This window comes from Schistocerca serialis, chromosome 2 (genome assembly GCF_023864345.2).
Source record: "Schistocerca serialis cubense isolate TAMUIC-IGC-003099 chromosome 2, iqSchSeri2.2, whole genome shotgun sequence".
Lineage (NCBI taxonomy): Eukaryota > Metazoa > Arthropoda > Insecta > Orthoptera > Acrididae > Schistocerca > Schistocerca serialis.
The window spans coordinates 1,071,458,847-1,071,482,563 of NC_064639.1; the positions used below are offsets into that span (position 1 = coordinate 1,071,458,847).

The following is a 23,717-nucleotide window of genomic DNA, read 5'->3' on the forward strand; positions in this document are numbered from 1 at the left end:
TGCAGAGCCTCTGGTAGCTCAGTTGGTAGAGCGGTGGACTGTAGTGGAGGATTCACAGTTATCCATAGGTCGCTGGTTCAAATCCGGCCCAGAGGACTGTTTTTCTAATCTCAGGAGCAAAGAGGCTCCAGAGCATGCCCACTCGGTCAGAACCTCCCTATGTTTTAAACCTATTTTAAAGGAAATTCATTTGCTCAGCTTCTAGTAGCTAGTTGATAATCATGGGATTCTTAGCCTTCGTAGGATAATGATATTTCTTCGAATTATAGTAAAATTGCTTGCTCTTACAGGCATTACTCGTTTAATGTGCTATATAGGTCACATAGTCGCACCAATATTCAGCCGTTTCATAGACATCTCGTTTTTAATACAAACGTAGAAACTACACCCCTGAGGCTATCGCTGCTACTTCCTCGGCGAGAAACGCTTATTACAGAAAATTTAGACTAAACGAAGGTTCCACCGAGATTCGAACTCGGATCGCTGGATTCAGAGTCCAGAGTGCTAACCGTTACACCATGGAACCAGACAGGAGAATGGGACTCGTAAATACACTTAGCAGTGTTCTGACGTACTTCAGACACTTCCTACTTGCATTTTTTAACCTAATTGACACGATCGAGCATTATAAAACTTAATCTGGGCAATGTTTGCACTTGCAGCCGATGACTGCATTTCCTGTGCGTCTGTATGGCAGCGCTGAGTAGCAGTGTGTGGAAACGAAAGACAGGGACGGACGTAAAGCAATCAGTACGAATAAGAAAGTATGCAGAGCCTCTGGTAGCTCAGTTGGTAGAGCGGTGGACTGTAGTGGAGGATTCACAGTTATCCATAGGTCGCTGGTTCAAATCCGGCCCAGAGGACTGTTTTTCTAATCTCAGGAGCAAAGAGGCTCCAGAGCATGCCCACTCGGTCAGAACCTCCCTATGTTTTAAACCTATTTTAAAGGAAATTCATTTGCTCAGCTTCTAGTAGCTAGTTGATAATCATGGGATTCTTAGCCTTCGTAGGATAATGATATTTCTTCGAATTATAGTAAAATTGCTTGCTCTTACAGGCATTACTCGTTTAATGTGCTATATAGGTCACATAGTCGCACCAATATTCAGCCGTTTCATAGACATCTCGTTTTTAATACAAACGTAGAAACTACACCCCTGAGGCTATCGCTGCTACTTCCTCGGCGAGAAACGCTTATTACAGAAAATTTAGACTAAACGAAGGTTCCACCGAGATTCGAACTCGGATCGCTGGATTCAGAGTCCAGAGTGCTAACCGTTACACCATGGAACCAGACAGGAGAATGGGACTCGTAAATACACTTAGCAGTGTTCTGACGTACTTCAGACACTTCCTACTTGCATTTTTTAACCTAATTGACACGATCGAGCATTATAAAACTTAATCTGGGCAATGTTTGCACTTGCAGCCGATGACTGCATTTCCTGTGCGTCTGTATGGCAGCGCTGAGTAGCAGTGTGTGGAAACGAAAGACAGGGACGGACGTAAAGCAATCAGTACGAATAAGAAAGTATGCAGAGCCTCTGGTAGCTCAGTTGGTAGAGCGGTGGACTGTAGTGGAGGATTCACAGTTATCCATAGGTCGCTGGTTCAAATCCGGCCCAGAGGACTGTTTTTCTAATCTCAGGAGCAAAGAGGCTCCAGAGCATGCCCACTCGGTCAGAACCTCCCTATGTTTTAAACCTATTTTAAAGGAAATTCATTTGCTCAGCTTCTAGTAGCTAGTTGATAATCATGGGATTCTTAGCCTTCGTAGGATAATGATATTTCTTCGAATTATAGTAAAATTGCTTGCTCTTACAGGCATTACTCGTTTAATGTGCTATATAGGTCACATAGTCGCACCAATATTCAGCCGTTTCATAGACATCTCGTTTTTAATACAAACGTAGAAACTACACCCCTGAGGCTATCGCTGCTACTTCCTCGGCGAGAAACGCTTATTACAGAAAATTTAGACTAAACGAAGGTTCCACCGAGATTCGAACTCGGATCGCTGGATTCAGAGTCCAGAGTGCTAACCGTTACACCATGGAACCAGACAGGAGAATGGGACTCGTAAATACACTTAGCAGTGTTCTGACGTACTTCAGACACTTCCTACTTGCATTTTTTAACCTAATTGACACGATCGAGCATTATAAAACTTAATCTGGGCAATGTTTGCACTTGCAGCCGATGACTGCATTTCCTGCGCGTCTGTATGGCAGCGCTGAGTAGCAGTGTGTGGAAACGAAAGACAGGGACGGACGTAAAGCAATCAGTACGAATAAGAAAGTATGCAGAGCCTCTGGTAGCTCAGTTGGTAGAGCGGTGGACTGTAGTGGAGGATTCACAGTTATCCATAGGTCGCTGGTTCAAATCCGGCCCAGAGGACTGTTTTTCTAATCTCAGGAGCAAAGAGGCTCCAGAGCATGCCCACTCGGTCAGAACCTCCCTATGTTTTAAACCTATTTTAAAGGAAATTCATTTGCTCAGCTTCTAGTAGCTAGTTGATAATCATGGGATTCTTAGCCTTCGTAGGATAATGATATTTCTTCGAATTATAGTAAAATTGCTTGCTCTTACAGGCATTACTCGTTTAATGTGCTATATAGGTCACATAGTCGCACCAATATTCAGCCGTTTCATAGACATCTCGTTTTTAATACAAACGTAGAAACTACACCCCTGAGGCTATCGCTGCTACTTCCTCGGCGAGAAACGCTTATTACAGAAAATTTAGACTAAACGAAGGTTCCACCGAGATTCGAACTCGGATCGCTGGATTCAGAGTCCAGAGTGCTAACCGTTACACCATGGAACCAGACAGGAGAATGGGACTCGTAAATACACTTAGCAGTGTTCTGACGTACTTCAGACACTTCCTACTTGCATTTTTTAACCTAATTGACACGATCGAGCATTATAAAACTTAATCTGGGCAATGTTTGCACTTGCAGCCGATGACTGCATTTCCTGTGCGTCTGTATGGCAGCGCTGAGTAGCAGTGTGTGGAAACGAAAGACAGGGACGGACGTAAAGCAATCAGTACGAATAAGAAAGTATGCAGAGCCTCTGGTAGCTCAGTTGGTAGAGCGGTGGACTGTAGTGGAGGATTCACAGTTATCCATAGGTCGCTGGTTCAAATCCGGCCCAGAGGACTGTTTTTCTAATCTCAGGAGCAAAGAGGCTCCAGAGCATGCCCACTCGGTCAGAACCTCCCTATGTTTTAAACCTATTTTAAAGGAAATTCATTTGCTCAGCTTCTAGTAGCTAGTTGATAATCATGGGATTCTTAGCCTTCGTAGGATAATGATATTTCTTCGAATTATAGTAAAATTGCTTGCTCTTACAGGCATTACTCGTTTAATGTGCTATATAGGTCACATAGTCGCACCAATATTCAGCCGTTTCATAGACATCTCGTTTTTAATACAAACGTAGAAACTACACCCCTGAGGCTATCGCTGCTACTTCCTCGGCGAGAAACGCTTATTACAGAAAATTTAGACTAAACGAAGGTTCCACCGAGATTCGAACTCGGATCGCTGGATTCAGAGTCCAGAGTGCTAACCGTTACACCATGGAACCAGACAGGAGAATGGGACTCGTAAATACACTTAGCAGTGTTCTGACGTACTTCAGACACTTCCTACTTGCATTTTTTAACCTAATTGACACGATCGAGCATTATAAAACTTAATCTGGGCAATGTTTGCACTTGCAGCCGATGACTGCATTTCCTGTGCGTCTGTATGGCAGCGCTGAGTAGCAGTGTGTGGAAACGAAAGACAGGGACGGACGTAAAGCAATCAGTACGAATAAGAAAGTATGCAGAGCCTCTGGTAGCTCAGTTGGTAGAGCGGTGGACTGTAGTGGAGGATTCACAGTTATCCATAGGTCGCTGGTTCAAATCCGGCCCAGAGGACTGTTTTTCTAATCTCAGGAGCAAAGAGGCTCCAGAGCATGCCCACTCGGTCAGAACCTCCCTATGTTTTAAACCTATTTTAAAGGAAATTCATTTGCTCAGCTTCTAGTAGCTAGTTGATAATCATGGGATTCTTAGCCTTCGTAGGATAATGATATTTCTTCGAATTATAGTAAAATTGCTTGCTCTTACAGGCATTACTCGTTTAATGTGCTATATAGGTCACATAGTCGCACCAATATTCAGCCGTTTCATAGACATCTCGTTTTTAATACAAACGTAGAAACTACACCCCTGAGGCTATCGCTGCTACTTCCTCGGCGAGAAACGCTTATTACAGAAAATTTAGACTAAACGAAGGTTCCACCGAGATTCGAACTCGGATCGCTGGATTCAGAGTCCAGAGTGCTAACCGTTACACCATGGAACCAGACAGGAGAATGGGACTCGTAAATACACTTAGCAGTGTTCTGACGTACTTCAGACACTTCCTACTTGCATTTTTTAACCTAATTGACACGATCGAGCATTATAAAACTTAATCTGGGCAATGTTTGCACTTGCAGCCGATGACTGCATTTCCTGTGCGTCTGTATGGCAGCGCTGAGTAGCAGTGTGTGGAAACGAAAGACAGGGACGGACGTAAAGCAATCAGTACGAATAAGAAAGTATGCAGAGCCTCTGGTAGCTCAGTTGGTAGAGCGGTGGACTGTAGTGGAGGATTCACAGTTATCCATAGGTCGCTGGTTCAAATCCGGCCCAGAGGACTGTTTTTCTAATCTCAGGAGCAAAGAGGCTCCAGAGCATGCCCACTCGGTCAGAACCTCCCTATGTTTTAAACCTATTTTAAAGGAAATTCATTTGCTCAGCTTCTAGTAGCTAGTTGATAATCATGGGATTCTTAGCCTTCGTAGGATAATGATATTTCTTCGAATTATAGTAAAATTGCTTGCTCTTACAGGCATTACTCGTTTAATGTGCTATATAGGTCACATAGTCGCACCAATATTCAGCCGTTTCATAGACATCTCGTTTTTAATACAAACGTAGAAACTACACCCCTGAGGCTATCGCTGCTACTTCCTCGGCGAGAAACGCTTATTACAGAAAATTTAGACTAAACGAAGGTTCCACCGAGATTCGAACTCGGATCGCTGGATTCAGAGTCCAGAGTGCTAACCGTTACACCATGGAACCAGACAGGAGAATGGGACTCGTAAATACACTTAGCAGTGTTCTGACGTACTTCAGACACTTCCTACTTGCATTTTTTAACCTAATTGACACGATCGAGCATTATAAAACTTAATCTGGGCAATGTTTGCACTTGCAGCCGATGACTGCATTTCCTGTGCGTCTGTATGGCAGCGCTGAGTAGCAGTGTGTGGAAACGAAAGACAGGGACGGACGTAAAGCAATCAGTACGAATAAGAAAGTATGCAGAGCCTCTGGTAGCTCAGTTGGTAGAGCGGTGGACTGTAGTGGAGGATTCACAGTTATCCATAGGTCGCTGGTTCAAATCCGGCCCAGAGGACTGTTTTTCTAATCTCAGGAGCAAAGAGGCTCCAGAGCATGCCCACTCGGTCAGAACCTCCCTATGTTTTAAACCTATTTTAAAGGAAATTCATTTGCTCAGCTTCTAGTAGCTAGTTGATAATCATGGGATTCTTAGCCTTCGTAGGATAATGATATTTCTTCGAATTATAGTAAAATTGCTTGCTCTTACAGGCATTACTCGTTTAATGTGCTATATAGGTCACATAGTCGCACCAATATTCAGCCGTTTCATAGACATCTCGTTTTTAATACAAACGTAGAAACTACACCCCTGAGGCTATCGCTGCTACTTCCTCGGCGAGAAACGCTTATTACAGAAAATTTAGACTAAACGAAGGTTCCACCGAGATTCGAACTCGGATCGCTGGATTCAGAGTCCAGAGTGCTAACCGTTACAACATGGAACCAGACAGGAGAATGGGACTCGTAAATACACTTAGCAGTGTTCTGACGTACTTCAGACACTTCCTACTTGCATTTTTTAACCTAATTGACACGATCGAGCATTATAAAACTTAATCTGGGCAATGTTTGCACTTGCAGCCGATGACTGCATTTCCTGTGCGTCTGTATGGCAGCGCTGAGTAGCAGTGTGTGGAAACGAAAGACAGGGACGGACGTAAAGCAATCAGTACGAATAAGAAAGTATGCAGAGCCTCTGGTAGCTCAGTTGGTAGAGCGGTGGACTGTAGTGGAGGATTCACAGTTATCCATAGGTCGCTGGTTCAAATCCGGCCCAGAGGACTGTTTTTCTAATCTCAGGAGCAAAGAGGCTCCAGAGCATGCCCACTCGGTCAGAACCTCCCTATGTTTTAAACCTATTTTAAAGGAAATTCATTTGCTCAGCTTCTAGTAGCTAGTTGATAATCATGGGATTCTTAGCCTTCGTAGGATAATGATATTTCTTCGAATTATAGTAAAATTGCTTGCTCTTACAGGCATTACTCGTTTAATGTGCTATATAGGTCACATAGTCGCACCAATATTCAGCCGTTTCATAGACATCTCGTTTTTAATACAAACGTAGAAACTACACCCCTGAGGCTATCGCTGCTACTTCCTCGGCGAGAAACGCTTATTACAGAAAATTTAGACTAAACGAAGGTTCCACCGAGATTCGAACTCGGATCGCTGGATTCAGAGTCCAGAGTGCTAACCGTTACACCATGGAACCAGACAGGAGAATGGGACTCGTAAATACACTTAGCAGTGTTCTGACGTACTTCAGACACTTCCTACTTGCATTTTTTAACCTAATTGACACGATCGAGCATTATAAAACTTAATCTGGGCAATGTTTGCACTTGCAGCCGATGACTGCATTTCCTGTGCGTCTGTATGGCAGCGCTGAGTAGCAGTGTGTGGAAACGAAAGACAGGGACGGACGTAAAGCAATCAGTACGAATAAGAAAGTATGCAGAGCCTCTGGTAGCTCAGTTGGTAGAGCGGTGGACTGTAGTGGAGGATTCACAGTTATCCATAGGTCGCTGGTTCAAATCCGGCCCAGAGGACTGTTTTTCTAATCTCAGGAGCAAAGAGGCTCCAGAGCATGCCCACTCGGTCAGAACCTCCCTATGTTTTAAACCTATTTTAAAGGAAATTCATTTGCTCAGCTTCTAGTAGCTAGTTGATAATCATGGGATTCTTAGCCTTCGTAGGATAATGATATTTCTTCGAATTATAGTAAAATTGCTTGCTCTTACAGGCATTACTCGTTTAATGTGCTATATAGGTCACATAGTCGCACCAATATTCAGCCGTTTCATAGACATCTCGTTTTTAATACAAACGTAGAAACTACACCCCTGAGGCTATCGCTGCTACTTCCTCGGCGAGAAACGCTTATTACAGAAAATTTAGACTAAACGAAGGTTCCACCGAGATTCGAACTCGGATCGCTGGATTCAGAGTCCAGAGTGCTAACCGTTACACCATGGAACCAGACAGGAGAATGGGACTCGTAAATACACTTAGCAGTGTTCTGACGTACTTCAGACACTTCCTACTTGCATTTTTTAACCTAATTGACACGATCGAGCATTATAAAACTTAATCTGGGCAATGTTTGCACTTTCAGCCGATGACTGCATTTCCTGTGCGTCTGTATGGCAGCGCTGAGTAGCAGTGTGTGGAAACGAAAGACAGGGACGGACGTAAAGCAATCAGTACGAATAAGAAAGTATGCAGAGCCTCTGGTAGCTCAGTTGGTAGAGCGGTGGACTGTAGTGGAGGATTCACAGTTATCCATAGGTCGCTGGTTCAAATCCGGCCCAGAGGACTGTTTTTCTAATCTCAGGAGCAAAGAGGCTCCAGAGCATGCCCACTCGGTCAGAACCTCCCTATGTTTTAAACCTATTTTAAAGGAAATTCATTTGCTCAGCTTCTAGTAGCTAGTTGATAATCATGGGATTCTTAGCCTTCGTAGGATAATGATATTTCTTCGAATTATAGTAAAATTGCTTGCTCTTACAGGCATTACTCGTTTAATGTGCTATATAGGTCACATAGTCGCACCAATATTCAGCCGTTTCATAGACATCTCGTTTTTAATACAAACGTAGAAACTACACCCCTGAGGCTATCGCTGCTACTTCCTCGGCGAGAAACGCTTATTACAGAAAATTTAGACTAAACGAAGGTTCCACCGAGATTCGAACTCGGATCGCTGGATTCAGAGTCCAGAGTGCTAACCGTTACACCATGGAACCAGACAGGAGAATGGGACTCGTAAATACACTTAGCAGTGTTCTGACGTACTTCAGACACTTCCTACTTGCATTTTTTAACCTAATTGACACGATCGAGCATTATAAAACTTAATCTGGGCAATGTTTGCACTTGCAGCCGATGACTGCATTTCCTGTGCGTCTGTATGGCAGCGCTGAGTAGCAGTGTGTGGAAACGAAAGACAGGGACGGACGTAAAGCAATCAGTACGAATAAGAAAGTATGCAGAGCCTCTGGTAGCTCAGTTGGTAGAGCGGTGGACTGTAGTGGAGGATTCACAGTTATCCATAGGTCGCTGGTTCAAATCCGGCCCAGAGGACTGTTTTTCTAATCTCAGGAGCAAAGAGGCTCCAGAGCATGCCCACTCGGTCAGAACCTCCCTATGTTTTAAACCTATTTTAAAGGAAATTCATTTGCTCAGCTTCTAGTAGCTAGTTGATAATCATGGGATTCTTAGCCTTCGTAGGATAATGATATTTCTTCGAATTATAGTAAAATTGCTTGCTCTTACAGGCATTACTCGTTTAATGTGCTATATAGGTCACATAGTCGCACCAATATTCAGCCGTTTCATAGACATCTCGTTTTTAATACAAACGTAGAAACTACACCCCTGAGGCTATCGCTGCTACTTCCTCGGCGAGAAACGCTTATTACAGAAAATTTAGACTAAACGAAGGTTCCACCGAGATTCGAACTCGGATCGCTGGATTCAGAGTCCAGAGTGCTAACCGTTACACCATGGAACCAGACAGGAGAATGGGACTCGTAAATACACTTAGCAGTGTTCTGACGTACTTCAGACACTTCCTACTTGCATTTTTTAACCTAATTGACACGATCGAGCATTATAAAACTTAATCTGGGCAATGTTTGCACTTGCAGCCGATGACTGCATTTCCTGTGCGTCTGTATGGCAGCGCTGAGTAGCAGTGTGTGGAAACGAAAGACAGGGACGGACGTAAAGCAATCAGTACGAATAAGAAAGTATGCAGAGCCTCTGGTAGCTCACAGTCGAGGTGCGGCCGTCGTGCCAGTCGGACGTGCCTGGAGCGTTGTTTACGTGCTCAGCTGCGGCTTGCGGTGCAGCACGTGGTGAGTCGAGGGCCGTTGCGGCGCGCATTACATCTTGTTGTTAACGACTAGAACCTAACATGGATCACCCAGAGCGAAAAGATACTTTGAAGTTTATGTTTGATGGCAGTTTCTCTCGACCGAAGTATTACGAAGTCGAACGATTTCTTGATGAAGACGTAAAATTACCCCCCACCGATATCATTGGTATCCATTTGTCTATTGTTAGTAGCACGGCTTATATCAAATTGCGTGACCCAGAATTGTGCGACAAAATCATCGAGTCATGTGGCGGTACTTATAAATTTCGACACAGTGACGGGAATGTGGGTGAGGTGACTGTTGTCCACGCTGGTCTTGGTATTCGCACCGTCAGGATTTTCGAGTTGCCTTTTGAAATCACGGCCGAACAAATTAATGCTTCTCTTAAGTCCTACGGCAAAATAATCAGTAACATTGCCGAAAAGTGGGCCTCGTTCCATAAGTACCCTGTCTTGAATGGCGTGCGGCAAATTAAGATCGAATTGCAACGGCATATTCCATCCTACCTAACGATTTGTGGATACAGGGCGATAATCATGTATGAGGGTCAGCCCCGTACATGTTCCGGCTGTAATTCCACAGGCCACGTCCGAGCACAGTGCATCCAACGACGTGTAACACAGCTGCCTGCGGGTGAACTAGCCACTCCCACGCAACCGACAATATTACCGACTACTTATGTAGCGGCGGTCCGTGCTAATACACCCACGGCGCCGGCTGTGGACGTGGGACTTAGTGTGGCCGATATTACGAAGGACGGAGATGTACCTATGGAAATATCTACCACTCAGGAAGCTTTACCGGCCACTGGCTTACTAGACGCGGTGCCGCCTGACGCCTCACGTGAGGCAGCTCGGGTCGACGGCGTAGAGGCTGCTACTACCGATGTTGACAGACGGCAAGAGACAGGGACTCTTCCTCTTCCTTTAGAGAATGCGGAAGTCTCCGTCGGTAGGTCCTCCCCGAAAAAACACAAGAAACGTCGGATCGCTCGTCCTGAGGCAGCCCAATCGGCGCCCCTCTTGCGTGAAAAGGCCAAACAAGCAGGCCGCATGATCTGCGATGACACTTCGGGGACCGACGATTGTCTTCCGTCGTTGGCCTCACCCATGACTATTGACGATGATGTCTCCAACCTTGACACGCGGAGGGCAGAGACTTGTGCACCACCGCGGACGGACCAAGTGCCGGATGCGCAGGGTGACGGCCCGCTATGCGGTTCCGGAACCGCCACAGCAGGCGCGACAACGGCTGTGTCTGTTGTCAATTGGGCGGATGACACTGAAGATATGGCCGGCACTCCCGACCGTGACGAACCGATGGCAACTGGTGATACGCTGCTTACGCCCCGGCGCAATGCAGCTTCCACGGACGGCGACGTCTAGACTTATTCGACCTCCGAAGCGGACGCCTGCTGAAGGGATAAAAATCTTACCTGTTTCCATCTGCAGATGACCAGTCGTCCCATATCGCTCCGTTCACGACAATCATATAAGATTTCTACTGTGAATGTAAACCGCATTGTCTCTCAAGCAAAAATCCACAGCCTTCGACAGTATTTACGGGCCGCTGATATAGATATTCTGTTCGTACAGGAAGCCATGACTCCACTCCTAGCCGACGTCCCCGGTTATGACGCCATTGTCAATATAGGAACGGAGGCCGGTACCATCATTCTGTATCGGGAAGGCATTGAATGTTCTTGTTTGTCCATGTTACCTACAGGACGGGGCATTGCCGCCCAGTTCCATGATGTACTCCTTCTTAATGTGTACGCTCCTTCCGGTTCCAGCGCGCGAGCGGCGAGGAAGGAGTTTTATACTGGAGAGATAGCGCCTTTAATCACCGACTTGCGTCTGCGTATTATTATGGGTGGTGACTTTAATTGCGTTTTGCGCCGCTCCGATCAAACGCCGAATTTTAACTTCAGTCAGGAACTGCTGACACTGGTCACAGAATTGCAGTTAGTCGACACGTGGGAGACCTTACACCCAGATGATGTTGCCTTTACTCACTTTACGCCGACGTCTTCCAGCAGGTTAGATCGCATATATGTGCACCGCGATCTTTTAGCCGACGTGGGAACTTGCGAATATTGGCCCGTTAATTTCAGTGACCATATCGCTTACCACACCGTCTTTAATCACTCGCCGCAGAAGGTTTACAGAGGCTTCGGACGATGGCAACTCAACTGTCGCCTCTTACAAGACGCCACTTTAGAGCGTGAGATACGGTCGGTTTGGCATTCCGTAACATCACGCAGACCCACGTACCCCACGTGGATTGATTGGTGGACGCTTTATGCAAAGAGGAAACTCATTACTTGCCTCAGACACCACGCCAGGATTCGCGCGCGCGGTGAGAAAGAAATCACTGAATTCTATTTCTGCGCCCTGCGAGAATTGTACCGGGATTATCATCAGGTGCCTAATAACATCACGCACGTACGCAGACTCCAAGCGAAAATTACATCCTTGATGGGACGGAACGCTATCGGCCACCAGATTCGTGCACGTGACTTCACCAACTTGCCGCAACAGCAGACGTCTGTTCACCATATCGTCCAACAGTTACATGCGGCGCGCAGGAAACTTATTCATAAGTTGCAAGATGCCGACGGTGCTTTTTATACCCAACACCGCGACATCAAAAACCATGTTGCCAACCACTTTGCCGCACTTTACACCCGTGCGGATGTACCACATGAGAAAGTGCGAGAATGGTATCACTCTGGAGACCCACCGTACCGCATTACCGACGACCACAATCGGGACTTGCTCGCTCCCTTTACCAACGAAGAACTAAAGGATGCCCTGCTTGCCGCACCACGAAATAAATCTCCGGGCACGGACGGGCTCTCTGTCGAGTTTTACGTCAAATATTGGCCTATATTAGGGGACGGACTCACGGAGATGTACAATGAAATACTACGTGGGATTGCTCTGCCCCAAGCCTTCACAGAGGGGTTAACTGTTTTACTACCTAAGACGCCAACGCCGATCACCACCAAAGATCTGCGGCCCATTACTTTGCTCAATGCGGACTTTAAACTTCTGACGCGCGCCCTCAACGCCCGATTACGGCAGCTGTTACCCGATCTTCTGGGACCATACCAAATGAGTGCGATACGTGGTCGCTCATTGTCCACCATTTTGGCGCTGTATCGGGATCTCGTCTCCCTCACCTGGGCCACCCACACTCCTATGGCCATAGCATTTCTCGATTTTGACAAGGCTTACGATCGGGCTGACTATCGTTATCTCAGTAGCGTGATGGAAACTATGGGCTTCAGTCTTAATTTTATCCACCTCATCAACAACTGTATCCGTGGTACACGTACACGGTTCTTGATCAATAATACATTGACGGAGTACATCCAGCTCTCACGGGGTATCAAGCAAGGCTGCCCTCTCTCAACGACGCTTTATGCGATCCTCATGGAACCCTTGTTGCGCCGCCTACATCATAGCCTACCTGGATTCCAGTTTTATGGTGTCAAGTCTGTGGTCCAAGCATACGCCGACGATGTCAGCGTGCTCCTTAATGACGTTCGCGATGTCACCGCAGCGAAGCGCATTCTTGAGGAATTCCAAAGCGATAGTGGTGCAATGTTAAACGTCAATAAATCCGCCGTCTTAACGCTTGGTCAGGAACGACCGCTCACGGGCGACGCTTGGCTGCCCTGTGTACAGACTAGAAAACACCTTGGTCTCTACGTCACGGCCCGGCCACTGGACATGTCTCACAAAAATTGGATACCCAAAATTCAGGCGATAAAAGCACTCCTGCGTGACCAAAATATGCGACACCTCGATCGTTTGCAGCGAGCCTTTTTCGTCAATTCTTATGCCCTCTCCAAATTACAGTTTGTTGCCGCCGTCCTACCCATGCCAACCACAGTAGCAAGATCACTTCTAGCGGCGGCCGCCTGGTACGTCTGGAAGCTCAATATTTTTAAGGTTTCCTTCACCACGACAGCTTTGCCATGCGATATGGGAGGCCTCGGCTTGAAAAACCCCGGCATTCACGCCTTGGCTCTGTATCTGAAACGCTCATGGCGTATACTCACCGCCAGCGAAGACACCGTCACGAAGCGGCTCTATCAGCTGTTCCGCCCTCCCAACTTATCTCCGCCTGTGGACATTGGCCGCGTCAGCCCGCACTTTCAGCATATAGCACTGTATTATCTTGAAAGTAGCTATCTCGACGACGAGCTTTTCAAGAAGCCGACAGTTCAACTGTACCGCCACTTACTTCGGCCGTCACTGCCTGGCCCCTTGGAAAAGAAGTATCCGGCTTGCAATTGGTCCCTCGTTTGGACTAACATTCATAATCCGACACTTCCGACAGATGTTCGCTCCAAATGGTATGACGTGGTCACTGAAACTGTACCGACGCAAGAAAAGCGACACAGGATTAATCTTGAACCGAGTCCCTACTGCGGCTTGTGCCACGTGGTGGCGACTATTGCTCATCTGTTTGTCTGCAAGGACCAAGTGCACATCTGGAACTGGACGCGCAAAAAACTCGCTGTGCTTAACCGGACTGCGCCTCATGCGATTCAGATCCAAGACATTCTGCGCCCAGATTTCCGACTTTTCCCAGCTGCCAAACATAACAGTTACCTATGGCTCGTGGGACATTTTATTAACTATATTCTGTCCGGCAGTGCCCCTAATGTCTTAGATTTTCAAGTCTATCTCTCAACACAACACTGGCGCACAACCAGCCAATATGGTCACCGGTATCAGTCAACATTTCAACATTTTCTTCACGTCGTCCTTGGGATGCCATAGAACATGGACAAGTGGGACATCGGTTACAACAATTCGTCATCCCTGTACTACAGTCGAAGGATATACTCTCTGCGAAGACACTCATTTGTCTCCTGGGTATGATGCATATGACAACGTCTGAATTTCACGAATATTTCCTTCCCAGTAGCAGTTCTTTCGACGATATAAATATTTTGGTGTATTTTAATCAACAAAAATGCAAACCCGAAGAAAGAAAACGAAGAACGCAGATGGACAGAAGACAAACGTCTAACCACAATACAACGAACAAAGAGATTAGAGATTAAGGAACAAAAAAAAAATATATCATTTGGAAAATTTGTCAAAACAAACGAAAAACGATAAGGAACAAAAAAAAAAACACAAAAAAAAAAATTTACAATCTCTTCAAACAAAGTAAAAAAAATTAAAAAATATATATTAAAAAAAAAAAAAAAAAAAAAAAAAAAGTGGAAAAAAAAAAAAAAAAAAGTTGGTAGAGCGGTGGACTGTAGTGGAGGATTCACAGTTATCCATAGGTCGCTGGTTCAAATCCGGCCCAGAGGACTGTTTTTCTAATCTCAGGAGCAAAGAGGCTCCAGAGCATGCCCACTCGGTCAGAACCTCCCTATGTTTTAAACCTATTTTAAAGGAAATTCATTTGCTCAGCTTCTAGTAGCTAGTTGATAATCATGGGATTCTTAGCCTTCGTAGGATAATGATATTTCTTCGAATTATAGTAAAATTGCTTGCTCTTACAGGCATTACTCGTTTAATGTGCTATATAGGTCACATAGTCGCACCAATATTCAGCCGTTTCATAGACATCTCGTTTTTAATACAAACGTAGAAACTACACCCCTGAGGCTATCGCTGCTACTTCCTCGGCGAGAAACGCTTATTACAGAAAATTTAGACTAAACGAAGGTTCCACCGAGATTCGAACTCGGATCGCTGGATTCAGAGTCCAGAGTGCTAACCGTTACACCATGGAACCAGACAGGAGAATGGGACTCGTAAATACACTTAGCAGTGTTCTGACGTACTTCAGACACTTCCTACTTGCATTTTTTAACCTAATTGACACGATCGAGCATTATAAAACTTAATCTGGGCAATGTTTGCACTTGCAGCCGATGACTGCATTTCCTGTGCGTCTGTATGGCAGCGCTGAGTAGCAGTGTGTGGAAACGAAAGACAGGGACGGACGTAAAGCAATCAGTACGAATAAGAAAGTATGCAGAGCCTCTGGTAGCTCAGTTGGTAGAGCGGTGGACTGTAGTGGAGGATTCACAGTTATCCATAGGTCGCTGGTTCAAATCCGGCCCAGAGGACTGTTTTTCTAATCTCAGGAGCAAAGAGGCTCCAGAGCATGCCCACTCGGTCAGAACCTCCCTATGTTTTAAACCTATTTTAAAGGAAATTCATTTGCTCAGCTTCTAGTAGCTAGTTGATAATCATGGGATTCTTAGCCTTCGTAGGATAATGATATTTCTTCGAATTATAGTAAAATTGCTTGCTCTTACAGGCATTACTCGTTTAATGTGCTATATAGGTCACATAGTCGCACCAATATTCAGCCGTTTCATAGACATCTCGTTTTTAATACAAACGTAGAAACTACACCCCTGAGGCTATCGCTGCTACTTCCTCGGCGAGAAACGCTTATTACAGAAAATTTAGACTAAACGAAGGTTCCACCGAGATTCGAACTCGGATCGCTGGATTCAGAGTCCAGAGTGCTAACCGTTACACCATGGAACCAGACAGGAGAATGGGACTCGTAAATACACTTAGCAGTGTTCTGACGTACTTCAGACACTTCCTACTTGCATTTTTTAACCTAATTGACACGATCGAGCATTATAAAACTTAATCTGGGCAATGTTTGCACTTGCAGCCGATGACTGCATTTCCTGTGCGTCTGTATGGCAGCGCTGAGTAGCAGTGTGTGGAAACGAAAGACAGGGACGGACGTAAAGCAATCAGTACGAATAAGAAAGTATGCAGAGCCTCTGGTAGCTCAGTTGGTAGAGCGGTGGACTGTAGTGGAGGATTCACAGTTATCCATAGGTCGCTGGTTCAAATCCGGCCCAGAGGACTGTTTTTCTAATCTCAGGAGCAAAGAGGCTCCAGAGCATGCCCACTCGGTCAGAACCTCCCTATGTTTTAAACCTATTTTAAAGGAAATTCATTTGCTCAGCTTCTAGTAGCTAGTTGATAATCATGGGATTCTTAGCCTTCGTAGGATAATGATATTTCTTCGAATTATAGTAAAATTGCTTGCTCTTACAGGCATTACTCGTTTAATGTGCTATATAGGTCACATAGTCGCACCAATATTCAGCCGTTTCATAGACATCTCGTTTTTAATACAAACGTAGAAACTACACCCCTGAGGCTATCGCTGCTACTTCCTCGGCGAGAAACGCTTATTACAGAAAATTTAGACTAAACGAAGGTTCCACCGAGATTCGAACTCGGATCGCTGGATTCAGAGTCCAGAGTGCTAACCGTTACACCATGGAACCAGACAGGAGAATGGGACTCGTAAATACACTTAGCAGTGTTCTGACGTACTTCAGACACTTCCTACTTGCATTTTTTAACCTAATTGACACGATCGAGCATTATAAAACTTAATCTGGGCAATGTTTGCACTTGCAGCCGATGACTGCATTTCCTGTGCGTCTGTATGGCAGCGCTGAGTAGCAGTGTGTGGAAACGAAAGACAGGGACGGACGTAAAGCAATCAGTACGAATAAGAAAGTATGCAGAGCCTCTGGTAGCTCAGTTGGTAGAGCGGTGGACTGTAGTGGAGGATTCACAGTTATCCATAGGTCGCTGGTTCAAATCCGGCCCAGAGGACTGTTTTTCTAATCTCAGGAGCAAAGAGGCTCCAGAGCATGCCCACTCGGTCAGAACCTCCCTATGTTTTAAACCTATTTTAAAGGAAATTCATTTGCTCAGCTTCTAGTAGCTAGTTGATAATCATGGGATTCTTAGCCTTCGTAGGATAATGATATTTCTTCGAATTATAGTAAAATTGCTTGCTCTTACAGGCATTACTCGTTTAATGTGCTATATAGGTCACATAGTCGCACCAATATTCAGCCGTTTCATAGACATCTCGTTTTTAATACAAACGTAGAAACTACACCCCTGAGGCTATCGCTGCTACTTCCTCGGCGAGAAACGCTTATTACAGAAAATTTAGACTAAACGAAGGTTCCACCGAGATTCGAACTCGGATCGCTGGATTCAGAGTCCAGAGTGCTAACCGTTACACCATGGAACCAGACAGGAGAATGGGACTCGTAAATACACTTAGCAGTGTTCTGACGTACTTCAGACACTTCCTACTTGCATTTTTTAACCTAATTGACACGATCGAGCATTATAAAACTTAATCTGGGCAATGTTTGCACTTGCAGCCGATGACTGCATTTCCTGTGCGTCTGTATGGCAGCGCTGAGTAGCAGTGTGTGGAAACGAAAGACAGGGACGGACGTAAAGCAATCAGTACGAATAAGAAAGTATGCAGAGCCTCTGGTAGCTCAGTTGGTAGAGCGGTGGACTGTAGTGGAGGATTCACAGTTATCCATAGGTCGCTGGTTCAAATCCGGCCCAGAGGACTGTTTTTCTAATCTCAGGAGCAAAGAGGCTCCAGAGCATGCCCACTCGGTCAGAACCTCCCTATGTTTTAAACCTATTTTAAAGGAAATTCATTTGCTCAGCTTCTAGTAGCTAGTTGATAATCATGGGATTCTTAGCCTTCGTAGGATAATGATATTTCTTCGAATTATAGTAAAATTGCTTGCTCTTACAGGCATTACTCGTTTAATGTGCTATATAGGTCACATAGTCGCACCAATATTCAGCCGTTTCATAGACATCTCGTTTTTAATACAAACGTAGAAACTACACCCCTGAGGCTATCGCTGCTACTTCCTCGGCGAGAAACGCTTATTACAGAAAATTTAGACTAAACGAAGGTTCCACCGAGATTCGAACTCGGATCGCTGGATTCAGAGTCCAGAGTGCTAACCGTTACACCATGGAACCAGACAGGAGAATGGGACTCGTAAATACACTTAGCAGTGTTCTGACGTACTTCAGACACTTCCTACTTGCATTTTTTAACCTAATTGACACGATCGAGCATTATAAAACTTAATCTGGGCAATGTTTGCACTTGCAGCCGATGACTGCATTTCCTGTGCGTCTGTATGGCAGCGCTGAGTAGCAGTGTGTGGAAACGAAAGACAGGGACGGACGTAAAGCAATCAGTACGAATAAGAAAGTATGCAGAGCCTCTGGTAGCTCAGTTGGTAGAGCGGTGGACTGTAGTGGAGGATTCACAGTTATCCATAGGTCGCTGGTTCAAATCCGGCCCAGAGGACTGTTTTTCTAATCTCAGGAGCAAAGAGGCTCCAGAGCATGCCCACTCGGTCAGAACCTCCCTATGTTTTAAACCTATTTTAAAGGAAATTCATTTGCTCAGCTTCTAGTAGCTAGTTGATAATCATGGGATTCTTAGCCTTCGTAGGATAATGATATTTCTTCGAATTATAGTAAAATTGCTTGCTCTTACAGGCATTACTCGTTTAATGTGCTATATAGGTCACATAGTCGCACCAATATTCAGCCGTTTCATAGACATCTCGTTTTTAATACAAACGTAGAAACTACACCCCTGAGGCTATCGCTGCTACTTCCTCGGCGAGAAACGCTTATTACAGAAAATTTAGACTAAACGAAGGTTCCACCGAGATTCGAACTCGGATCGCTGGATTCAGAGTCCAGAGTGCTAACCGTTACACCATGGAACCAGACAGGAGAATGGGACTCGTAAATACACTTAGCAGTGTTCTGACGTACTTCAGACACTTCCTACTTGCATTTTTTAACCTAATTGACACGATCGAGCATTATAAAACTTAATCTGGGCAATGTTTGCACTTGCAGCCGATGACTGCATTTCCTGTGCGTCTGTATGGCAGCGCTGAGTAGCAGTGTGTGGAAACGAAAGACAGGGACGGACGTAAAGCAATCAGTACGAATAAGAAAGTATGCAGAGCCTCTGGTAGCTCAGTTGGTAGAGCGGTGGACTGTAGTGGAGGATTCACAGTTATCCATAGGTCGCTGGTTCAAATCCGGCCCAGAGGACTGCTTTTCTAATCTCAGGAGCAAAGAGGCTCCAGAGCATGCCCACTCGGTCAGAACCTCCCTATGTTTTAAACCTATTTTAAAGGAAATTCATTTGCTCAGCTTCTAGTAGCTAGTTGATAATCATGGGATTCTTAGCCTTCGTAGGATAATGATATTTCTTCGAATTATAGTAAAATTGCTTGCTCTTACAGGCATTACTCGTTTAATGTGCTATATAGGTCACATAGTCGCACCAATATTCAGCCGTTTCATAGACATCTCGTTTTTAATACAAACGTAGAAACTACACCCCTGAGGCTATCGCTGCTACTTCCTCGGCGAGAAACGCTTATTACAGAAAATTTAGACTAAACGAAGGTTCCACCGAGATTCGAACTCGGATCGCTGGATTCAGAGTCCAGAGTGCTAACCGTTACACCATGGAACCAGACAGGAGAATGGGACTCGTAAATACACTTAGCAGTGTTCTGACGTACTTCAGACACTTCCTACTTGCATTTTTTAACCTAATTGACACGATCGAGCATTATAAAACTTAATCTGGGCAATGTTTGCACTTGCAGCCGATGACTGCATTTCCTGTGCGTCTGTATGGCAGCGCTGAGTAGCAGTGTGTGGAAACGAAAGACAGGGACGGACGTAAAGCAATCAGTACGAATAAGAAAGTATGCAGAGCCTCTGGTAGCTCAGTTGGTAGAGCGGTGGACTGTAGTGGAGGATTCACAGTTATCCATAGGTCGCTGGTTCAAATCCGGCCCAGAGGACTGTTTTTCTAATCTCAGGAGCAAAGAGGCTCCAGAGCATGCCCACTCGGTCAGAACCTCCCTATGTTTTAAACCTATTTTAAAGGAAATTCATTTGCTCAGCTTCTAGTAGCTAGTTGATAATCATGGGATTCTTAGCCTTCGTAGGATAATGATATTTCTTCGAATTATAGTAAAATTGCTTGCTCTTACAGGCATTACTCGTTTAATGTGCTATATAGGTCACATAGTCGCACCAATATTCAGCCGTTTCATAGACATCTCGTTTTTAATACAAACGTAGAAACTACACCCCTGAGGCTATCGCTGTTACTTCCTCGGCGAGAAACGCTTATTACAGAAAATTTAGACTAAACGAAGGTTCCACCGAGATTCGAACTCGGATCGCTGGATTCAGAGTCCAGAGTGCTAACCGTTACACCATGGAACCAGACAGGAGAATGGGACTCGTAAATACACTTAGCAGTGTTCTGACGTACTTCAGACACTTCCTACTTGCATTTTTTAACCTAATTGACACGATCGAGCATTATAAAACTTAATCTGGGCAATGTTTGCACTTGCAGCCGATGACTGCATTTCCTGTGCGTCTGTATGGCAGCGCTGAGTAGCAGTGTGTGGAAACGAAAGACAGGGACGGACGTAAAGCAATCAGTACGAATAAGAAAGTATGCAGAGCCTCTGGTAGCTCAGTTGGTAGAGCGGTGGACTGTAGTGGAGGATTCACAGTTATCCATAGGTAGCTGGTTCAAATCCGGCCCAGAGGACTGTTTTTCTAATCTCAGGAGCAAAGAGGCTCCAGAGCATGCCCACTCGGTCAGAACCTCCCTATGTTTTAAACCTATTTTAAAGGAAATTCATTTGCTCAGCTTCTAGTAGCTAGTTGATAATCATGGGATTCTTAGCCTTCGTAGGATAATGATATTTCTTCGAATTATAGTAAAATTGCTTGCTCTTACAGGCATTACTCGTTTAATGTGCTATATAGGTCACATAGTCGCACCAATATTCAGCCGTTTCATAGACATCTCGTTTTTAATACAAACGTAGAAACTACACCCCTGAGGCTATCGCTGCTACTTCCTCGGCGAGAAACGCTTATTACAGAAAATTTAGACTAAACGAAGGTTCCACCGAGATTCGAACTCGGATCGCTGGATTCAGAGTCCAGAGTGCTAACCGTTACACCATGGAACCAGACAGGCGAATGGGACTCGTAAATACACTTAGCAGTGTTCTGACGTACTTCAGACACTTCCTACTTGCATTTTTTAACCTAATTGACACGATCGAGCATTATAAAACTTAATCTGGGCAATGTTTGCACTTGCAGCCGATGACTGCATTTCCTGTGCGTCTGTATGGCAGCGCTGAGTAGCAGTGTGTGGAAACGAAAGACAGGGACGGACGTAAAGCAATCAGTACGAATAAGAAAGTATGCAGAGCCTCTGGTAGCTCAGTTGGTAGAGCGGTGGACTGTAGTGGAGGATTCACAGTTATCCATAGGTCGCTGGTTCAAATCCGGCCCAGAGGACTGTTTTTCTAATCTCAGGAGCAAAGAGGCTCCAGAGCATGCCCACTCGGTCAGAACCTCCCTATGTTTTAAACCTATTTTAAAGGAAATTCATTTGCTCAGCTTCTAGTAGCTAGTTGATAATCATGGGATTCTTAGCCTTCGTAGGATAATGATATTTCTTCGAATTATAGTAAAATTGCTTGCTCTTACAGGCATTACTCGTTTAATGTGCTATATAGGTCACATAGTCGCACCAATATTCAGCCGTTTCATAGACATCTCGTTTTTAATACAAACGTAGAAACTACACCCCTGAGGCTATCGCTGCTACTTCCTCGGCGAGAAACGCTTATTACAGAAAATTTAGACTAAACGAAGGTTCCACCGAGATTCGAACTCGGATCGCTGGATTCAGAGTCCAGAGTGCTAACCGTTACACCATGGAACCAGACAGGAGAATGGGACTCGTAAATACACTTAGCAGTGTTCTGACGTACTTCAGACACTTCCTACTTGCATTTTTTAACCTAATTGACACGATCGAGCATTATAAAACTTAATCTGGGCAATGTTTGCACTTGCAGCCGATGACTGCATTTCCTGTGCGTCTGTATGGCAGCGCTGAGTAGCAGTGTGTGGAAACGAAAGACAGGGACGGACGTAAAGCAATCAGTACGAATAAGAAAGTATGCAGAGCCTCTGGTAGCTCAGTTGGTAGAGCGGTGGACTGTAGTGGAGGATTCACAGTTATCCATAGGTCGCTGGTTCAAATCCGGCCCAGAGGACTGTTTTTCTAATCTCAGGAGCAAAGAGGCTCCAGAGCATGCCCACTCGGTCAGAACCTCCCTATGTTTTAAACCTATTTTAAAGGAAATTCATTTGCTCAGCTTCTAGTAGCTAGTTGATAATCATGGGATTCTTAGCCTTCGTAGGATAATGATATTTCTTCGAATTATAGTAAAATTGCTTGCTCTTACAGGCATTACTCGTTTAATGTGCTATATAGGTCACATAGTCGCACCAATATTCAGCCGTTTCATAGACATCTCGTTTTTAATACAAACGTAGAAACTACACCCCTGAGGCTATCGCTGCTACTTCCTCGGCGAGAAACGCTTATTACAGAAAATTTAGACTAAACGAAGGTTCCACCGAGATTCGAACTCGGATCGCTGGATTCAGAGTCCAGAGTGCTAACCGTTACACCATGGAACCAGACAGGAGAATGGGACTCGTAAATACACTTAGCAGTGTTCTGACGTACTTCAGACACTTCCTACTTGCATTTTTTAACCTAATTGACACGATCGAGCATTATAAAACTTAATCTGGGCAATGTTTGCACTTGCAGCCGATGACTGCATTTCCTGTGCGTCTGTATGGCAGCGCTGAGTAGCAGTGTGTGGAAACGAAAGACAGGGACGGACGTAAAGCAATCAGTACGAATAAGAAAGTATGCAGAGCCTCTGGTAGCTCAGTTGGTAGAGCGGTGGACTGTAGTGGAGGATTCACAGTTATCCATAGGTCGCTGGTTCAAATCCGGCCCAGAGGACTGTTTTTCTAATCTCAGGAGCAAAGAGGCTCCAGAGCATGCCCACTCGGTCAGAACCTCCCTATGTTTTAAACCTATTTTAAAGGAAATTCATTTGCTCAGCTTCTAGTAGCTAGTTGATAATCATGGGATTCTTAGCCTTCGTAGGATAATGATATTTCTTCGAATTATAGTAAAATTGCTTGCTCTTACAGGCATTACTCGTTTAATGTGCTATATAGGTCACATAGTCGCACCAATATTCAGCCGTTTCATAGACATCTCGTTTTTAATACAAACGTAGAAACTACACCCCTGAGGCTATCGCTGCTACTTCCTCGGCGAGAAACGCTTATTACAGAAAATTTAGACTAAACGAAGGTTCCACCGAGTTTCGAACTCGGATCGCTGGATTCAGAGTCCAGAGTGCTAACCGTTACACCATGGAACCAGACAGGAGAATGGGACTCGTAAATACACTTAGCAGTGTTCTGACGTACTTCAGACACTTCCTACTTGCATTTTTTAACCTAATTGACACGATCGAGCATTATAAAACTTAATCTGGGCAATGTTTGCACTTGCAGCCGATGACTGCATTTCCTGTGCGTCTGTATGGCAGCGCTGAG

The 23,717-nt window shown here is 45.0% G+C and overlaps 47 non-coding genes across 47 annotated transcripts; 23 read left to right on the forward strand and 24 right to left on the reverse strand.

Moving 5' to 3' along the window:
* Window positions 1-7: 7 nt before the first annotated feature.
* Window positions 8-96, forward strand: Trnay-gua (transfer RNA tyrosine (anticodon GUA)). Its single transcript is given in 2 exon segments — window positions 8-44; window positions 61-96. It is a non-coding gene; the product is annotated as a tRNA-Tyr (tRNA).
* A 358-nt stretch (window positions 97-454) lies between these two features.
* Trnaq-cug (transfer RNA glutamine (anticodon CUG)) lies at window positions 455-526 on the reverse strand. Its single transcript has one exon. It is a non-coding gene; the product is annotated as a tRNA-Gln (tRNA).
* Window positions 527-774: 248 nt separating this feature from the next.
* Trnay-gua (transfer RNA tyrosine (anticodon GUA)) lies at window positions 775-863 on the forward strand. The gene is given in 2 exon segments: window positions 775-811; window positions 828-863. It is a non-coding gene; the product is annotated as a tRNA-Tyr (tRNA).
* Window positions 864-1,221: 358 nt separating this feature from the next.
* On the reverse strand, window positions 1,222-1,293 carry Trnaq-cug (transfer RNA glutamine (anticodon CUG)). Its single transcript has one exon. It is a non-coding gene; the product is annotated as a tRNA-Gln (tRNA).
* Window positions 1,294-1,541: 248 nt separating this feature from the next.
* Trnay-gua (transfer RNA tyrosine (anticodon GUA)) lies at window positions 1,542-1,630 on the forward strand. The gene is given in 2 exon segments: window positions 1,542-1,578; window positions 1,595-1,630. It is a non-coding gene; the product is annotated as a tRNA-Tyr (tRNA).
* Window positions 1,631-1,988: 358 nt separating this feature from the next.
* Trnaq-cug (transfer RNA glutamine (anticodon CUG)) lies at window positions 1,989-2,060 on the reverse strand. Its single transcript has one exon. It is a non-coding gene; the product is annotated as a tRNA-Gln (tRNA).
* Window positions 2,061-2,308: 248 nt separating this feature from the next.
* Trnay-gua (transfer RNA tyrosine (anticodon GUA)) lies at window positions 2,309-2,397 on the forward strand. The gene is given in 2 exon segments: window positions 2,309-2,345; window positions 2,362-2,397. It is a non-coding gene; the product is annotated as a tRNA-Tyr (tRNA).
* A 358-nt stretch (window positions 2,398-2,755) lies between these two features.
* Window positions 2,756-2,827, reverse strand: Trnaq-cug (transfer RNA glutamine (anticodon CUG)). Its single transcript has one exon. It is a non-coding gene; the product is annotated as a tRNA-Gln (tRNA).
* A 248-nt stretch (window positions 2,828-3,075) lies between these two features.
* Window positions 3,076-3,164, forward strand: Trnay-gua (transfer RNA tyrosine (anticodon GUA)). Its single transcript is given in 2 exon segments — window positions 3,076-3,112; window positions 3,129-3,164. It is a non-coding gene; the product is annotated as a tRNA-Tyr (tRNA).
* A 358-nt stretch (window positions 3,165-3,522) lies between these two features.
* On the reverse strand, window positions 3,523-3,594 carry Trnaq-cug (transfer RNA glutamine (anticodon CUG)). The gene has a single exon. It is a non-coding gene; the product is annotated as a tRNA-Gln (tRNA).
* Window positions 3,595-3,842: 248 nt separating this feature from the next.
* On the forward strand, window positions 3,843-3,931 carry Trnay-gua (transfer RNA tyrosine (anticodon GUA)). Its single transcript is given in 2 exon segments — window positions 3,843-3,879; window positions 3,896-3,931. It is a non-coding gene; the product is annotated as a tRNA-Tyr (tRNA).
* A 358-nt stretch (window positions 3,932-4,289) lies between these two features.
* On the reverse strand, window positions 4,290-4,361 carry Trnaq-cug (transfer RNA glutamine (anticodon CUG)). The gene has a single exon. It is a non-coding gene; the product is annotated as a tRNA-Gln (tRNA).
* A 248-nt stretch (window positions 4,362-4,609) lies between these two features.
* On the forward strand, window positions 4,610-4,698 carry Trnay-gua (transfer RNA tyrosine (anticodon GUA)). The gene is given in 2 exon segments: window positions 4,610-4,646; window positions 4,663-4,698. It is a non-coding gene; the product is annotated as a tRNA-Tyr (tRNA).
* Window positions 4,699-5,056: 358 nt separating this feature from the next.
* Trnaq-cug (transfer RNA glutamine (anticodon CUG)) lies at window positions 5,057-5,128 on the reverse strand. The gene has a single exon. It is a non-coding gene; the product is annotated as a tRNA-Gln (tRNA).
* Window positions 5,129-5,376: 248 nt separating this feature from the next.
* Trnay-gua (transfer RNA tyrosine (anticodon GUA)) lies at window positions 5,377-5,465 on the forward strand. Its single transcript is given in 2 exon segments — window positions 5,377-5,413; window positions 5,430-5,465. It is a non-coding gene; the product is annotated as a tRNA-Tyr (tRNA).
* A 358-nt stretch (window positions 5,466-5,823) lies between these two features.
* Trnaq-cug (transfer RNA glutamine (anticodon CUG)) lies at window positions 5,824-5,895 on the reverse strand. Its single transcript has one exon. It is a non-coding gene; the product is annotated as a tRNA-Gln (tRNA).
* A 248-nt stretch (window positions 5,896-6,143) lies between these two features.
* Trnay-gua (transfer RNA tyrosine (anticodon GUA)) lies at window positions 6,144-6,232 on the forward strand. Its single transcript is given in 2 exon segments — window positions 6,144-6,180; window positions 6,197-6,232. It is a non-coding gene; the product is annotated as a tRNA-Tyr (tRNA).
* A 358-nt stretch (window positions 6,233-6,590) lies between these two features.
* On the reverse strand, window positions 6,591-6,662 carry Trnaq-cug (transfer RNA glutamine (anticodon CUG)). The gene has a single exon. It is a non-coding gene; the product is annotated as a tRNA-Gln (tRNA).
* Window positions 6,663-6,910: 248 nt separating this feature from the next.
* Window positions 6,911-6,999, forward strand: Trnay-gua (transfer RNA tyrosine (anticodon GUA)). The gene is given in 2 exon segments: window positions 6,911-6,947; window positions 6,964-6,999. It is a non-coding gene; the product is annotated as a tRNA-Tyr (tRNA).
* A 358-nt stretch (window positions 7,000-7,357) lies between these two features.
* On the reverse strand, window positions 7,358-7,429 carry Trnaq-cug (transfer RNA glutamine (anticodon CUG)). Its single transcript has one exon. It is a non-coding gene; the product is annotated as a tRNA-Gln (tRNA).
* Window positions 7,430-7,677: 248 nt separating this feature from the next.
* Trnay-gua (transfer RNA tyrosine (anticodon GUA)) lies at window positions 7,678-7,766 on the forward strand. The gene is given in 2 exon segments: window positions 7,678-7,714; window positions 7,731-7,766. It is a non-coding gene; the product is annotated as a tRNA-Tyr (tRNA).
* A 358-nt stretch (window positions 7,767-8,124) lies between these two features.
* Window positions 8,125-8,196, reverse strand: Trnaq-cug (transfer RNA glutamine (anticodon CUG)). Its single transcript has one exon. It is a non-coding gene; the product is annotated as a tRNA-Gln (tRNA).
* A 248-nt stretch (window positions 8,197-8,444) lies between these two features.
* Trnay-gua (transfer RNA tyrosine (anticodon GUA)) lies at window positions 8,445-8,533 on the forward strand. Its single transcript is given in 2 exon segments — window positions 8,445-8,481; window positions 8,498-8,533. It is a non-coding gene; the product is annotated as a tRNA-Tyr (tRNA).
* Window positions 8,534-8,891: 358 nt separating this feature from the next.
* Window positions 8,892-8,963, reverse strand: Trnaq-cug (transfer RNA glutamine (anticodon CUG)). Its single transcript has one exon. It is a non-coding gene; the product is annotated as a tRNA-Gln (tRNA).
* A 6,067-nt stretch (window positions 8,964-15,030) lies between these two features.
* Trnaq-cug (transfer RNA glutamine (anticodon CUG)) lies at window positions 15,031-15,102 on the reverse strand. Its single transcript has one exon. It is a non-coding gene; the product is annotated as a tRNA-Gln (tRNA).
* A 248-nt stretch (window positions 15,103-15,350) lies between these two features.
* Trnay-gua (transfer RNA tyrosine (anticodon GUA)) lies at window positions 15,351-15,439 on the forward strand. Its single transcript is given in 2 exon segments — window positions 15,351-15,387; window positions 15,404-15,439. It is a non-coding gene; the product is annotated as a tRNA-Tyr (tRNA).
* A 358-nt stretch (window positions 15,440-15,797) lies between these two features.
* Window positions 15,798-15,869, reverse strand: Trnaq-cug (transfer RNA glutamine (anticodon CUG)). The gene has a single exon. It is a non-coding gene; the product is annotated as a tRNA-Gln (tRNA).
* A 248-nt stretch (window positions 15,870-16,117) lies between these two features.
* Window positions 16,118-16,206, forward strand: Trnay-gua (transfer RNA tyrosine (anticodon GUA)). Its single transcript is given in 2 exon segments — window positions 16,118-16,154; window positions 16,171-16,206. It is a non-coding gene; the product is annotated as a tRNA-Tyr (tRNA).
* A 358-nt stretch (window positions 16,207-16,564) lies between these two features.
* Trnaq-cug (transfer RNA glutamine (anticodon CUG)) lies at window positions 16,565-16,636 on the reverse strand. The gene has a single exon. It is a non-coding gene; the product is annotated as a tRNA-Gln (tRNA).
* Window positions 16,637-16,884: 248 nt separating this feature from the next.
* Window positions 16,885-16,973, forward strand: Trnay-gua (transfer RNA tyrosine (anticodon GUA)). Its single transcript is given in 2 exon segments — window positions 16,885-16,921; window positions 16,938-16,973. It is a non-coding gene; the product is annotated as a tRNA-Tyr (tRNA).
* A 358-nt stretch (window positions 16,974-17,331) lies between these two features.
* On the reverse strand, window positions 17,332-17,403 carry Trnaq-cug (transfer RNA glutamine (anticodon CUG)). The gene has a single exon. It is a non-coding gene; the product is annotated as a tRNA-Gln (tRNA).
* A 248-nt stretch (window positions 17,404-17,651) lies between these two features.
* On the forward strand, window positions 17,652-17,740 carry Trnay-gua (transfer RNA tyrosine (anticodon GUA)). Its single transcript is given in 2 exon segments — window positions 17,652-17,688; window positions 17,705-17,740. It is a non-coding gene; the product is annotated as a tRNA-Tyr (tRNA).
* A 358-nt stretch (window positions 17,741-18,098) lies between these two features.
* Trnaq-cug (transfer RNA glutamine (anticodon CUG)) lies at window positions 18,099-18,170 on the reverse strand. Its single transcript has one exon. It is a non-coding gene; the product is annotated as a tRNA-Gln (tRNA).
* A 248-nt stretch (window positions 18,171-18,418) lies between these two features.
* On the forward strand, window positions 18,419-18,507 carry Trnay-gua (transfer RNA tyrosine (anticodon GUA)). The gene is given in 2 exon segments: window positions 18,419-18,455; window positions 18,472-18,507. It is a non-coding gene; the product is annotated as a tRNA-Tyr (tRNA).
* A 358-nt stretch (window positions 18,508-18,865) lies between these two features.
* Trnaq-cug (transfer RNA glutamine (anticodon CUG)) lies at window positions 18,866-18,937 on the reverse strand. Its single transcript has one exon. It is a non-coding gene; the product is annotated as a tRNA-Gln (tRNA).
* Window positions 18,938-19,185: 248 nt separating this feature from the next.
* Window positions 19,186-19,274, forward strand: Trnay-gua (transfer RNA tyrosine (anticodon GUA)). Its single transcript is given in 2 exon segments — window positions 19,186-19,222; window positions 19,239-19,274. It is a non-coding gene; the product is annotated as a tRNA-Tyr (tRNA).
* A 358-nt stretch (window positions 19,275-19,632) lies between these two features.
* Trnaq-cug (transfer RNA glutamine (anticodon CUG)) lies at window positions 19,633-19,704 on the reverse strand. The gene has a single exon. It is a non-coding gene; the product is annotated as a tRNA-Gln (tRNA).
* A 248-nt stretch (window positions 19,705-19,952) lies between these two features.
* Window positions 19,953-20,041, forward strand: Trnay-gua (transfer RNA tyrosine (anticodon GUA)). Its single transcript is given in 2 exon segments — window positions 19,953-19,989; window positions 20,006-20,041. It is a non-coding gene; the product is annotated as a tRNA-Tyr (tRNA).
* Window positions 20,042-20,399: 358 nt separating this feature from the next.
* On the reverse strand, window positions 20,400-20,471 carry Trnaq-cug (transfer RNA glutamine (anticodon CUG)). The gene has a single exon. It is a non-coding gene; the product is annotated as a tRNA-Gln (tRNA).
* A 248-nt stretch (window positions 20,472-20,719) lies between these two features.
* Trnay-gua (transfer RNA tyrosine (anticodon GUA)) lies at window positions 20,720-20,808 on the forward strand. The gene is given in 2 exon segments: window positions 20,720-20,756; window positions 20,773-20,808. It is a non-coding gene; the product is annotated as a tRNA-Tyr (tRNA).
* Window positions 20,809-21,166: 358 nt separating this feature from the next.
* Window positions 21,167-21,238, reverse strand: Trnaq-cug (transfer RNA glutamine (anticodon CUG)). Its single transcript has one exon. It is a non-coding gene; the product is annotated as a tRNA-Gln (tRNA).
* A 248-nt stretch (window positions 21,239-21,486) lies between these two features.
* Window positions 21,487-21,575, forward strand: Trnay-gua (transfer RNA tyrosine (anticodon GUA)). Its single transcript is given in 2 exon segments — window positions 21,487-21,523; window positions 21,540-21,575. It is a non-coding gene; the product is annotated as a tRNA-Tyr (tRNA).
* Window positions 21,576-21,933: 358 nt separating this feature from the next.
* Trnaq-cug (transfer RNA glutamine (anticodon CUG)) lies at window positions 21,934-22,005 on the reverse strand. Its single transcript has one exon. It is a non-coding gene; the product is annotated as a tRNA-Gln (tRNA).
* A 248-nt stretch (window positions 22,006-22,253) lies between these two features.
* Trnay-gua (transfer RNA tyrosine (anticodon GUA)) lies at window positions 22,254-22,342 on the forward strand. Its single transcript is given in 2 exon segments — window positions 22,254-22,290; window positions 22,307-22,342. It is a non-coding gene; the product is annotated as a tRNA-Tyr (tRNA).
* A 358-nt stretch (window positions 22,343-22,700) lies between these two features.
* On the reverse strand, window positions 22,701-22,772 carry Trnaq-cug (transfer RNA glutamine (anticodon CUG)). The gene has a single exon. It is a non-coding gene; the product is annotated as a tRNA-Gln (tRNA).
* Window positions 22,773-23,020: 248 nt separating this feature from the next.
* Trnay-gua (transfer RNA tyrosine (anticodon GUA)) lies at window positions 23,021-23,109 on the forward strand. The gene is given in 2 exon segments: window positions 23,021-23,057; window positions 23,074-23,109. It is a non-coding gene; the product is annotated as a tRNA-Tyr (tRNA).
* Window positions 23,110-23,467: 358 nt separating this feature from the next.
* Trnaq-cug (transfer RNA glutamine (anticodon CUG)) lies at window positions 23,468-23,539 on the reverse strand. The gene has a single exon. It is a non-coding gene; the product is annotated as a tRNA-Gln (tRNA).
* Window positions 23,540-23,717: the final 178 nt, after the last annotated feature.